Source organism: Ranitomeya imitator, chromosome 2 (genome assembly GCF_032444005.1).
Source record: "Ranitomeya imitator isolate aRanImi1 chromosome 2, aRanImi1.pri, whole genome shotgun sequence".
NCBI lineage: Eukaryota > Metazoa > Chordata > Amphibia > Anura > Dendrobatidae > Ranitomeya > Ranitomeya imitator.
This window is the reverse complement of record NC_091283.1, coordinates 701528246-701541725: the sequence shown is the minus strand read 5'-3', so window position 1 is coordinate 701541725 and position 13480 is coordinate 701528246. Positions and strand designations below refer to the sequence as shown.

The 13480-nt window shown below is 43.6% G+C and overlaps 1 long non-coding RNA gene across 1 annotated transcript; it reads right to left on the bottom strand.

The window, feature by feature from the left end:
* Positions 1–532: 532 nt before the first annotated feature.
* On the bottom strand, positions 533–1130 carry LOC138667698 (uncharacterized). Its single transcript, XR_011318892.1, has 3 exons — positions 895–1130; positions 657–803; positions 533–575 (listed from the first exon to the last, which is right to left on the bottom strand). It is a non-coding gene; the product is annotated as an uncharacterized lncRNA (long non-coding RNA).
* Positions 1131–13480: the final 12350 nt, after the last annotated feature.

Below are 13480 nucleotides of genomic sequence, written 5' to 3'. Positions count from 1 at the left end.
GATTGTCGATGGCTGTCCGGTGCTTGAATGGGGTATTTCACGATGGTCCGACGGCACAGGGTTTCCTGCGTCCTGCACCACGCAGATCGGTGATAGCGGATATGCTCTAACAGCTCCATTAGCCGTCTGTATTGCCGACCACGCTGGTGCTGCGCCATTCTCGGTGATCTGTAGCGGCTGTAGAGGTGCTGGAGGTGTTTTTCTCATGACTGCGCTTAGCTGCAGGAAAGATTATACATGTGTCAGATATGTGCGAGACCGTCGCAGGCCACTGCGCTTAGCTGCAGGAAAGATTATACATGTGTCAGATATGTGTGAGATCGATGCAGGTCGCTGCGCTTAGCTGCAGGAAAGATTATACATGTGTCAGATATGTGTGTGCCATGGATCTCAATGGTGAAGCACGTGTATCATTGATTGTACAGAGACTCTGCATGTATACCAAAATATACACTTACGGGATAGCGATGTGTGGTGAATGATTGCCGTGGCGTCTTCTGTAGCTTCTGCGAGGCTCTCCATTAGCTCCGATATATTCTCTTTTGTGAAAATTCTTCTAGGCTTCAGTTTACAAGCTATAAATAAAGATATAGGCCTTAGTAGAGGCGTGGTGGATTTTATCAGAGCGGTTGTGCAAAAACTTTTCATACGATTACCTTTTCCTTTCCGGCACCCCGGTCCGAGCTGTTTTTTAGGGGCTCTAGAAACAGGGCTGTTTCTCGGCGTGGGGTTCTGGTACATCAGTTCCTCAACAGGCAGCTGATTGTGTTCCGTGGTGGTTGGTTCTGGAAACATGTCGACATCTGTAAAGAATTAATATATATATTTACACGTCTAAATACTTAAAAGCTATATACACACACACACATACATACACGCAGACACACAATGCACCTATGATGTCCTGAGTCAAATCCCACACAGCAGCGGCACCTGCATTAGTGTTACTATACTCAGCTCCAGGTGTATCACACTCCAGAGTAGGCACGCTGAAGCCGTTGAAAAACTCATCGGGAATGCTCCTGATAAAGTCATCTACAGCATCGGGGGTGTTCCTGGTAAATTCATCTACAGCATCGGGGGTGTTCCTGGTAAATTCATCTAGATTATCGGGGAGGGCCCTGATTAATTCATCTTAAACAAGAAAGAATAAACAATATAAAGATACTATATAAAACAATCCTTACGTAGAATGGGCCGCTAACAGATACATGTATATAAATCTTGAAACATACCTATCACAGAATCCTCAGCTTGGCTGGAAAAAGCCGAAAAATTTTGGGATTCCATCTAAAATAAATTATCTGTGTAAATTTTTTGTGCAATCTATATTAACCACACACCACCACTCGTCAAACTCATTTATATACCCCAACAAATAAAACTGCGGCCCGTGTATAAATATTCTTATACTAAGCAAATCATGGGTAATACGGCTAAGTCTTTCTATATTATACAGCGTCACTAAATATGGTTTATGCGGTAAAACTATATTATACAGCCTGTCATGATCCCAATGGCAGGGGATCACTAAAGGACAAGCACAGATACAAACAAGCTCTAGGGCGATGGAACCTGAGCTGACCGCGACCCTGAACCTAACACACAAATAAAAGTAGCCGGGGAACGTGCCTACGATGATCCTAGACGTCTCGCTCCAGCCGAAGATCTAACTTCCCCTATTAGAAGAAACACAGACCTCTCTTGCCTCCAGAGAAACACCCCACAGAAATAGCAGCCCCCCACATATAATGACGGTGAAATGAGAGGAAAGCACATACGCAGTATGAAAACAGTTTCAGCAAAATGAGGCCCGCATAAGCTAGATAGCAGAGGATACAAAAGTGAACTGCGCGGTCAGCGAAAAACTCTTTAAAAAACCATCCTGAAATTACTTGAACTCATGTGCCAACTCATGGTACATGAGGAGCAATTTCAGCCCACTAGAGCAACCAGCAGCAAAGAATCAAATATCTGCAGGCTGGACTAAAAACCAAATAAAGCAAAACACCAAAACAGGAAAATCCAAACTTAGCTTGACCAGAAGGTACTAGGAGCAGGGAGCAGAGGTAACAAGACACACTGGATACATTGATAACCGGCGAGGAAATGCCAGCAAAGCCAGGTTAAATAGGAAACTCCCATATCCTGATGGAACAGGTGGAACCCAGAGACCCAGGAAAGACAAGTCACCCAGTACCATCAGTAACCACCAGAGGGAGCCCAAAAACAGAACTCACAACAGTACCCCCCCCCTTGAGGAGGGGTCACCGAACCCTCACGAGAACCACCAGGGCGACCAGGATGAGCCCTATGAAAAGCGCGAACCAAATCATCAGCATGAACATCCGAGGCAACCACCCAAGAATTATCCTCCTGACCATAACCCTTCCACTTGACCAAATACTGGAGTTTCCGTCTGGAAACACGAGAATCCAAGATCCTCTCCACAACATACTCCAATTCTCCCTCCACCAGCACTGGAGCAGGAGGCTCAAGCGAAGGAACAACAGGTACCTCATACTTCCGCAACAACGACCGATGGAACACATTATGAATAGCAAACGATGCCGGGAGATCCAAACGAAACGACACAGGGTTAAGAATTTCCAAGATCCTATAGGGACCGATGAACCGAGGCTTGAACTTAGGAGAAGAGACCTTCATAGGAATAAAACGAGAAGACAACCACACCAAGTCCCCAACAAGAAGTCGAGGACCCACGCGGCGACGGCGATTAGCAAACTGCTGAGCCTTCTCCTGGGACAACTTCAAATTGTCCACCACATGACTCCAAATCCGATGCAACCTATCCACCACCATGTCCACTCCAGGACAATCAGAAGGTTCCACCTGACCAGAGGAAAAACGAGGATGAAACCCCGAATTACAAAAGAAAGGAGAAACCAAGGTAGCAGAACTAGCCCGATTATTAAGGGCAAACTCGGCCAGCGGCAAAAAGGTAACCCAGTCATCCTGATCAGCAGAAACAAAACACCTTAAATAAGTCTCCAAGGTCTGATTAGTTCGTTCAGTCTGGCCATTCGTCTGAGGATGGAATGCAGACGAAAAGGACAAATCAATGCCCATCTTAGCACAGAACGTCCGCCAAAATCTAGACACAAACTGGGATCCCCTGTCAGAAACGATGTTCTCAGGAATCCCATGCAAACGAACCACATTCTGAAAAAACAGAGGGACCAACTCAGAGGAGGAAGGTAACTTAGGCAAGGGTACCAGATGAACCATTTTAGAAAAGCGATCACACACAACCCAGATGACGGACATTTTTTGAGAGACAGGGAGATCCGAAATAAAGTCCATGGAAATGTGCGTCCAAGGCCTCTTCGGGATAGGCAAAGGTGACAACAATCCGCTGGCCCGAGAACAGCAAGGCTTAGCCCGAGCACAAACCTCACAAGACTGCACAAAACAACGCACATCCCTCGACAAGGAAGGCCACCAAAAAGACCTGGCCACCAAGTCTCTAGTACCAAATATTCCAGGATGACCTGCCAACGCAGAAGAATGGACCTCGGAGATGACTCTACTGGTCCAATTATCCGGAACAAACAGTCTCTCAGGCGGACAACGATCAGGTTTACCCGCCTGAAACTCCTGCAAAGCACGTCGCAAGTCTGGGGAGACAGCAGACAAAATCACCCCATCCCTAAGGATACCAGAGGGCTCAGAATTTCCAAGGGAGTCAGGCACAAAACTCCTAGAAAGAGCATCCGCTTTCACATTCTTTGAACCTGGCAGGTATGAAACCACAAAATTGAAACGAGAGAAAAACAGTGACCAACGAGCCTGTCTAGGATTCAGACGCCTGGCAGACTCAAGGTAAATCAAATTTTTGTGATCAGTCAAGACCACCACACGATGTCTAGCACCCTCTAGCCAATGACGCCACTCCTCAAATGCCCACTTCATGGCCAAAAGTTCCCGATTACCAACATCATAATTCCGCTCAGCCGGCGAAAACTTTCTAGAAAAAAATGCGCATGGCTTCATCACTGAGCCATCGGAACTTCTCTGTGACAAAACCGCCCCCGCTCCAATCTCGGAAGCATCAACCTCAACCTGAAAAGGGAGCGAAACATCTGGCTGACGCAACACAGGAGCAGAAGAAAACCGGCGCTTAAGTTCCTGAAAGGCCTCCACAGCCGCAGGAGACCAATTAGCAACATCAGCACCCTTCTTAGTCAAATCCGTCAAAGGCTTAACAACACTAGAAAAATTAGTTATAAAACGACGATAGAAATTAGCAAAGCCCAAGAACTTCTGTAGACTCTTAAGAGATGTAGGCTGCGTCCAGTCACAAATAGCCTGAACCTTGACGGGATCCATCTCAATAGTAGAAGGGGAAAAAATATACCCCAAGAAAGAAATCTTCTGGACTCCAAAGAGACACTTTGAGCCTTTTACAAACAAGGAATTGGCCCGCAGGACCTGAAACACCTTCCTGACCTGCTGAACATGAGACTCCCAGTCATCAGAAAAAACCAAAATATCATCCAAATACACAATCATAAATTTATCCAGATATCCACGGAAAATATCATGCATAAAGGACTGGAAGACTGAAGGAGCATTAGAAAGTCCAAAAGGCATTACCAAATACTCAAAATGGCCCTCAGGCGTATTAAATGCGGTTTTCCACTCATCACCTTGCTTTATTCGTATAAGATTATACGCACCCCGAAGATCAATCTTAGTGAACCATTTAGCCCCCTTAATGCGAGCAAACAAATCAGTCAACAATGGCAAAGGATACTGATATTTTACGGTAATCTTATTCATAGTAACATAGTTAGTAAGGCCGAAAAAAGACATTTGTCCATCCAGTTCAGCCTATATTCCATCATAATAAATACCCAGATCTACGTCCTTCTACAGAACCTAATAATTGTATGATACAATATTGTTCTGCTCCAGGAAGACATCCAGGCCTCTCTTGACGATAATCTATACAAGGCCTCAAGGAACCATCTTTTTTGGCTACGAAAAAAAAACCTGCTCCCAAAGGGGACAAAGATGGACGGATATGTCCCTTTTCCAAGGACTCCTTAACATAATCCCGCATAGCAGTATGCTCTGGCACTGACAGATTGAACAAATGACCTTTAGGAAACTTACTGCCTGGAATAAAATTTATAGCACAATCGCAATCCCTGTGAGGAGGAAGCGAACTGAGCTTAGGCTCCTCAAAAACATCCCGATAGTCAGACAAAAACACAGGAATCTCAGAAGGAGTAGATGAAGCGATAGAAATCGGAGGTGCATCATCATGAACCCCCTGACAACCCCAGCTTAACACAGACATTGATTTCCAGTCAAGGACTGGATTATGAGTTTGTAACCATGGCAGACCAAGCACTAGGACATCATGCAAATTATACAGTACCAGGAAGCGAATCACCTCCTGATGAACAGGAGTCATACGCATGGTCACTTGTGTCCAGTACTGAGGTTTATTCATAGCCAAAGGTGTAGAGTCAATTCCCTTCAAAGGAATAGGGACTTCCAGAGGCTCCAGACTAAACCCACAGCGATTGGCAAATGACCAATCCATAAGACTCAGGGCAGCGCCTGAATCCACATAGGCATCGACGGAAATGGATGATAATGAACAAATCAGAGTCACAGACAGAATGAACTTAGACTGTAAAGTACTAATGGCAACAGACTTATCAACCTTTTTTGTGCGTTTAGAGCATGCTGATATAACATGAGCTGAATCACCACAATAAAAGCACAACTTTTTTCTTCGCCTATAATTTTGCCGTTCACTTCTGGACTGAATTCTATCACATTGCATTATCTCAGGTGACGGTTCAGACGACACCGCCAAATGATGCACAGGTTTGCGCTCCCGTAAACGCCGATCAATCTGAACAGCCATAGTCATAGACTCATTCAGACCAGCAGGCGCAGGGAACCCCACCATAACATCTTTAATGGCCTCAGAAAGGCCATCTCTAAACTTTGCAGCCAGAGCGCACTCATTCCACTGAGTAAGCACCGACCACTTCCGAAATTTTTGACAATAAATTTCTGCTTCATCTTGCCCCTGAGAGAGGGCCAACAAAGCTTTTTCAGCCTGAATCTCTTGGTTAGGTTCCTCATAGAGCAAACCCAATGCCAGAAAAAACGCATCCGCATTAAGCAACGCAGGGTCCCCTGGTGCCAATGCAAATGCCCAATCCTGAGGGTCACCCCGCAGGAAAGATATAATAATCTTGACTTGCTGAGCAGGGTCTCCAGAGGAACGAAATTTCAAAGAAAGAAACAACTTGCAATTGTTCCTAAAATTCAGAAAACGAGATCTATCTCCAGAAAAAAACTCTGGGACAGGAATTCTAGGTTCAGAGATAGGAGCATGTACAACAAAATCCTGTATATTTTGAACCTTAGCGGCAAGACTATTCAGGCTGGAAGCCAAACTCTGGACGTCCATGATAAACAGCTGGGATTAGAGCCATTCAAAGATTAAGAGGAGGAGAAAGTAGCCAGGCTGCAATAAGGCTAGGTAGCAAACTCTGAGGGAAAGAGAAAAAAAAAAAAAAAACTTCCTCAGACTACTTATCCTCCTACTTCAGCCAATACAATTAACACTTTGTGGGCCGGTTATACTGTCATGATCCCAATGGCAGGGGATCACTAAAGGACAAGCACAGATACAAACAAGCTCTAGGGCGATGGAACCTGAGCTGACCGCGACCCTGAACCTAACACACAAATAAAAGTAGCCGGGGAACGTGCCTACGATGATCTAACTTCCCCTATTAGAAGAAACACAGACCTCTCTTGCCTCCAGAGAAACACCCCACAGAAATAGCAGCCCCCCACATATAATGACGGTGAAATGAGAGGAAAGCACATACGCAGTATGAAAACAGTTTCAGCAAAATGAGGCCCGCATAAGCTAGATAGCAGAGGATACAAAAGTGAACTGCGCGGTCAGCGAAAAACCCTTTAAAAAACCATCCTGAAATTACTTGAACTCATGTGCCAACTCATGAGGAGCAATTTCAGCCCACTAGAGCAACCAGCAGCAAAGAATCAAATATCTGCAGGCTGGACTAAAAACCAAATAAAGCAAAACACCAAAACAGGAAAATCCAAACTTAGCTTGACCAGAAGGTACTAGGAGCAGGGAGCAGAGGTAACAAGACACACTGGATACATTGATAACCGGCGAGGAAATGCCAGCAAAGCCAGGTTAAATAGGAAACTCCCATATCCTGATGGAACAGGTGGAACCCAGAGACCCAGGAAAGACAAGTCACCCAGTACCATCAGTAACCACCAGAGGGAGCCCAAAAACAGAACTCACAACAACAGCCCCACTAAATATACCGCTACTGTATAAATATGACTATAAATATGTCTATGTTAAACAAAACACAGGTAGTAAGTAAGCGCTGCATGCGCTAGTTAGGGCGCATTAACAGTTATTAACTACTGTATTACATAAATTATGTTATAATAGCTGTCCGCGGCTAAGTCTTTCTATATTAATTATGGACCACAGAATATGGTTTATGCAGTAAAACTATATTATACAGCGATACTAAATATGCAGCTAGCCTCCAGTATAACACTAACTTATTAAACTAATAACTCCCTTAATTATGGTTTTAGAGATGCATAGTTAAATATAATTAAGCATTTGCGAATAATAAGACAACTGTCTTATATACTTACATTTAGAATAGCTCTGCTTTTTAGTCTAGTCGGACTTCTGGTGAATGTCTGATGTACTTAGTGGTCCAGCCAGCTGTATTTATCCTGAGTGTCAGAAATCAGCTCACCTGTTAACACCCAGAAACACACCCAGTTACGCCCCATCACACGCCTTCTGTTAACACCCAGAACACAGTCATACATGCAATTAATGCATGCATTAACTCACGCATGATATATCCGGATTAAAACAGGAATTTTTATACAGCTGAATTTCTGAAAGAAGCAGGCTTTTGATTAACGAGCCACAATCATTTTAATCAATCATGACGTCTAAATCGTATGATGCCATATTAGAAAAACAATATTTTACAAGCCAGGCACCCGGATCATTCTCGGGTATTGACAAATTATTTAGATCTGCAAGAGCGCGCGGAATAAAGAAATCTGATGTGATTGCTTGGTTGAATAAGCAAGACACCTACACGCTACACAAGCCTGCTAGAAAACGCTTTTTGACACATAAAATTTACGTCTCGGCCATTGATGCGCAGTGGCAGGCGGATCTCGTAAGTTTAATTGACTATTCAAGGGAAAATGATAATGTCAAATACATCCTGACGGTGATTGATGTTCTATCGAGATACGCATGGTGCGTGGCCTTGACAAACAAGACAGGCGCTAGTGTCGCCAGATCGTTCGAATTAATATTTCAAAATGATAAGCGCATACCGAAGAAACTGCAGACGGATCGCGGCAAAGAATTTATAAATTCATCACTCAGGCAACTATGTAATACGCACAATATTCATCACTTTTTTACAAACAATGATGTAAAAGCCGCTATGGTCGAGCGTTTTAATCGCACATTAAAAACCCGTATGTGGCGCTATCTTACGCATCATAATACCTTTAGGTATATTGATATTTTACCGGATTTGCTGCATAGCTACAACCATACGTACCACTCAACGATCCGCTGTAGTCCCGCGTCTGTGTCAGAGAGAAACGTGATGCAAATCTGGCGCAATATTTACAGTTCTACTATTACTAATAAACTGATTAAACCGTCTTTAACGGTTGGCTCTCATGTGAGAATATCTCGCTATAAGTCGACCTTCTGTAAGGGCTATGAGAAGACGTACAGCGATGAGATTTTTTTAATCACCGGCGTCTCCAATAAATTTCATAAACCCCTTTATAAAATCAGTGATTTAGCCGGGGAGCCTGTAGAGGGGTCATTTTATAAGGAAGAGCTGCAAAAAATACCTATGGATGAGGATCGTGTCTACAGAGTAGAAAAAATTTTGAGAAAAAAACGTGTCAGGGGTGTGAGTCACTGCTTTGTCAAATGGCTGGGCTACCCCGAAAAATTCAATAGTTGGATCCCGGCCTCGGAGTTGACAGATATATAACCATGGAAGCGGGCTCATTTTTCGTGACATTACCCAGTAATTCGTCAATTAAAATCTACCCTGAAAACACAATATCGGAGTACAATACCAAGTTAGCGCGGGCCGTTCATCTTTCGGCAGATTATGAGGTGGCGTTAACGGAAATACAGTACCCCCATACGTGGAACACGTTTGATGCTTTTGAAGGGAGCTTCTACGCGGCTAAACACGGCGAACCGTTAGTACAGTATCACATAAAATCAGGATTTTACTCGTCCATTCCTAAGCTAGTTGGCGCGGTCAATGCCCGAATAGAAGCGCTGTATTTATCTACGCCTGCCTACAGAATACGGTATGATGAGCTACGCCGCGAGGTGATCCTGCCCGACCCATCCCCTATACAATTTGCTCTGGGTACTAAGCTAAAATTTATTTTCGGACTGCAGACCATCGATGACTCCCCCGTTGCTTTAATGCCGTGGAATCGCCGCTTTTACCCCGATTCAAAGGCTGGTTTTTATTCGCTTTTTGTATACACTGATATAATTCAACATCAACTTGTAGGTGACAGTTACGTTCAACTGCTACGAACCATAGAAGTTAGCGGCGATGATAATGATATTGTCACGGTGCGCTACTCACGGCCCGATTACATACCGCTGTGCAAGCAACACTTTGACTCCATAAACATTACAGTCATGTCGGACCAGGGCACGCCGGTTAAATTCAGATACGGAAAGTGTATAGTGCGATTACATTTTAGACCTCGTCAGCATTGACACGATAAAATGCTGTCTCAAAGGGTGTATGGAGATCCAGCTGTTTATGCCCGCTACTATACTGCCCAGTCGGGGCACGGGCTAGAGGGATTCCGCGGGAGCGAGTACATGTATGGCTCTGGCCTGGCAGGGATATTTAAAGGCTTATTTCGTCGCGCCGTACCGCTTTTCAGAAAAGGCTTAGAATTAGTAAAACCACACGTTCGGACGGCTGCCCGGAACATCGCTGCAGATGCCGTGACATCAGCATCGACGGCCCTTATGAAAAGGATAAATACACCAACCCAGCAAGACGGCTCTGGGATAATCTATGTCGCTAAAAAAGCCCAAAAAAGAAAGCGGCGCGTTTGCCTTCCTTTACCGCCGATGCTCATGAATAAAACTACATCCAAGAGACGTCCCCGTCAGAAACGAGTAAGACGCTCTGCGGACGACATCTTCTAATCAGTTACCATGGCTTTCCTGCATGACGCTTCTGTAGAGTGCGCAAAATCTGAACTGGATATTTTTGCCGTACCACCGACTCAAACAAGTATCGAGAAATCTCTATTTGTAGAAGTACAGCCGGTTGCTGCTCTGTCAGACAATGGACCGTTGGAGTTTTACATATCTGGTAGCGGTGATTATTATTATGATCTGAACAACACGCTTCTGTACATAAGCTGTCGCATCGTGAAGCAGGATAATACGGCCATCGCCGATGGTGCGCGTGTGGCGCTCATAAACTACCCTCTAGCCACTCTTTTTAACCAGGTCGATATTACTCTGGGAGACCGACTTATCTCACAATCGGACAATCTCTACAGCTATAGAGCGTACATAGAGACCCTTTTAAATTACAGTTCACAGACGCTGGCATCACAATTTACAGCCGGTTTGTTCTATAAAGACACTGCGGGGCATCATAATGACAGGCGCCTGGATGGCGCAAATGCGGGATTTATCAAAAGAGCCAGTGCCGCTTCTCGCTCAAAACCCATCGATCTTTTGGGGCCCATTTTTGGGGATATATTTAACCAGCCAAAGTTAATATTGAACGGTCTTGACCTTAAGGTTAAGCTGTCAAGAAATAAGGATACTTTCTGCCTCATGTCCGCAGAAGCCGAGCCGCTGAAGGTACAAATCTCGCAGGCGGCTCTCTATGTGAAAAGAGTGCAGGTATCACCGGCTGTCCGAATCGGCCACAGCCAGGCCCTCCTAGCCGCAACAGCCAAGTACGCTGTTGACCGAACATGCCTGAAAGTGTACAGCATCGCCGCAGGGACACGGATCACGAACCACGAGAACCTCTTCCTAGGACAGATACCAAAAACTGTTATATTGGGGTTTGTAGATAATGAGGGCTTCAGCGGTTCTTATACAAAAAACCCACTGGACTTTCACCACTACCACGTCAACCACGCGGCATTATATCTGGATGGTCAGCAGATACCCGCGAAGCCTTATAATCCTAATTTTAATGCTGATTTAGCCATCAGAGAATATATGGCGCTTGCCCATATATCGGGCAAGCAAAAGGCTGATTGTGCCATGGCGATAGATCGTGAAGAATTTATGGCTGGCTTCACGCTATTTGCTTTTGATTTATCGCCTGATCAAGAGCCTGGAGGCCATTTCTCGCTCATTAAAACAGGTAATCTGCGTGCTGAAGTCCGCTTTGCGATAGCGACACCCCACACGATAAATATGATTGTCTTTGCAGTCAACCACACCATTCTGGAAATTAATAACAGGCGAGAGATCTTGTACGATTTTAATTAAGCAACGATGGACAGTCTGCAGCTTACAGTTGTAGCGCGGTCCGATAATTATACAGACCGCATATTCGCCGGTGTGTTTCCGTGTGATTTGCTTCCGGAAGAAAGAGTGACTCAGAGACCCGCGGCATATATTGTGAATACAGACCCGGCGAATCAAGCTGGTCGCCACTGGATATTAATCGTACTCTGCGACGATAAGACGGGCATATTTTTTGACAGTTACGGCTTCCGTGCGGATAATATTATCTTTCCACGCGCTTTTGTGACATTCCTGAACAAGAATTGTTATTCTTATTGTTATCAGAGCGCACAAATTCAAGATTTGTATAGCCGTGTATGCGGTCATTATTGCATATATGTATTATACCATTTAGCTCGAGGCTTTCCATTTAAGAAGGTTTTACAAAATTTCACGTCTGACTTGCAGAATAATGATCGAACCGTATCAGGTTTTGTGACATCAAGATTTTCAGGCGCAGTCCTTTGTTCATCGTGTCGTTATCAGATACCGCAAAGATGCATTTGTCAGCATCATGCTGTTAGCTAACTTAAAATGTGCTTCCTGGAATTTTATAGTATTGAAATGTCTTTGAGCTGTTGTTTTATTGTGAGAAATAAAATTTATATTCGTATAAAACATACCGCTTCTTACTTGCTTGTGTTGTAATATTGGTGCATATTATATATATATATATATATATATATATATATATATATATATATATATATAAATAAAATAAGTTGTCCAGTAACTTTTCTGTTTGTTTATATAAGGCAGCCACAAGGAGAAAATCTGCTACACTGTGAATAAACACAGCTTACAATTTACTGTTAATGATCCGTCGAAACACAAATAAGTTTTCTAAGGAAGCGAATACAAAAACAAATAGACAGCTACAGGACACAATAACTTTTCTGTAGGAGAAAATCTGCTACACTGTGAATAAACACAGCTTACAATTTACTGTTAATGTTCAGTAGAATTACAAATAAGTTTTCTAAGGAAGCGAATACAAAAAACAAATAGACAGCTACAGGCCACAATAACTTTTCTGTTTGTGTAAATAAACATTTATTGGTAAAGCGATTACAACAGCAATTGACCTAGGCTTTATAAACCTCTGACCCGCAAATAACCCTACCATTTAGTTAATGTTCTGTAGGACCACAAATAAACAGCTTGGTGTGTTATAAGTTCTGCACTATATGAATACACTGAATAAAACACAGCTTGCAGAATCAAACTCGGGCTACGTATAAAATCTAATATAAAACAAATGAGAAAGGTGTTATAAACCACGTGTAAAATAAATACACGACTAGGCTATAATTATAAACATGTGTTATATAAACGATATCAAAAGGGGAAATCAGCCAGCCTCAGGGACAGCTGGCTGACAGGAGGAGGGGAGGGGTTACACACTTTGATACACTTTGATAGGGGCGGGGCACCTGTCAGATTGAGTTTGACGAAACCTAGCTCTGCTACACTACTAAGGTCATCATCAGTTTATACTCCCAGGCTCTTCTGTCTCTCTGAGATTTGAAATCACCCTTTAATACAAGTAATCTCATGTCCATTATGCTGTGATCAGGGAGAAAAAAATGTTTTGCCACAGGTAGATGTATTCTTTTTTTCTCTTATTGTGTGGTGATGAGAGTTCATCCTTGTTCTCAGTTTTTGCCCTGTCTCCCCTACATACAGACCCCAAGTTGGATATTTAGTACAAATAATTAGGTACATCACATTAGATGTGATGCAGCTGCATGTGAATTGGGGATCTTTATCTTATCTGTGGTCATTATAAATGGACAGGTTTTACCTTTTTTCTGGTTGCAAGGAAGGGTTCCTGCAGCT